Below are 1,356 nucleotides of genomic sequence, written 5' to 3'. Positions count from 1 at the left end.
TGGAGTTTTACAAACATGTTGTAAAATCCAGAAATGCAAGAAAATAATTTTTGTTGTGTTTAAGAAATTCATGCGAAAACACATTTTCAAAACTTCCAATATATATATATTTTTTGTATAAAAAAAAAATTCAAAACATGTTAGGGTATTGGCCGTATGTAACACACAAGAAAATATTTTTATATATTTTTTTGTTAAAACACAAACATCACGATTAGACGTAAACACCAAAATGGAAAGTAGCAAACCATCACTCATATTACAAGAATTACAAGAAACATGAAACAATTCATAGCAAAAATTGTTTAAAGCCAAATCAACTTAAGATTCTATATAAACCCATATGCATGAGGGAACCAAAGTTTTGAAGCTGAAATTTTGAAATCAAAATCGTACTGCATGTGACCATGACTCATGACTAAATTTTTACAATCCGGGAGAAACTACCATGCTAATTTCATACAAAAAGGAAGAACTTGAAACATCATGCTTTTATAGCACATATATATCTCGGACTAGAAAACAAAACAGACCTGGCCGACTATCAAAAAAATAATAATAATAGAAGGACACGAACAGAAAAAAGGAGTTGCTGATGGAGAAAACAACAGCCCCTTTCCCCGTCTCCTTAATTCTGAACCAACGAAAGAAAAGAGATAACCACGGTAGAAACAACACAAGGGAAGCAAGAAAAACCAGAGGCTAGCTAACTCTTAACAGTTACCCATCTAAAACTCAAAACCACGGCAAAAAATAAAACAAGGGAAGCATTCATTGTACAGTCTAGAATTGAAAACAAATGTGCAAAGCAAAGACAAAACAGTAAAGGCAGCAAAGGAGGAAAAAGTTAAGACTTGCCTGCAGGTCTCACCGTTTTCTTTTCTGCAGAAGATGAAATAAAACCAAGCAAGTGTTGTTGTCAAAGATCAGCAGCAAAACTCCCTCTCCGTCTTGTCTTTTTTTTTTTTCTTTCCTCACAATAACACCAGAATGCAAGAAAAGAACTTCCTCTATTTACTGTGTTTTTTACTCTCTACCTCTCTTACATTTTTCTCTTCTTTTATGCTCTTTTTCTCTTCATTTTTTCTCTCTTTTTTGCTCTCTTTTCCCGCTTCTTTGCTCTCCTTTTCCTCTATTCTTTCCTCCCTTTTTCTCTGCCGCCCTAGGTCATTAGAGGGGCTTATAAATAGTTCAACATATCTCTATTTAGGAAGGATTCAATGCATTAATCCTAGGACGCAAATCCCTACTGATTTGCAGTAAAAAAAATGCAAAAGGAAACTGCAATATTCTGATTTTGTGTTGGTGCTTTACGTCTAATTTCTTTCCAGTTTTGGAGGATGGTGTGGCTCTTTT

Source organism: Populus euphratica, unplaced genomic scaffold, assembly GCF_000495115.2.
Source record: "Populus euphratica unplaced genomic scaffold, PopEup_1.0 scaffold55.1, whole genome shotgun sequence".
Lineage (NCBI taxonomy): Eukaryota > Viridiplantae > Streptophyta > Magnoliopsida > Malpighiales > Salicaceae > Populus > Populus euphratica.
Note: the sequence above shows the minus strand (reverse complement) of the source record.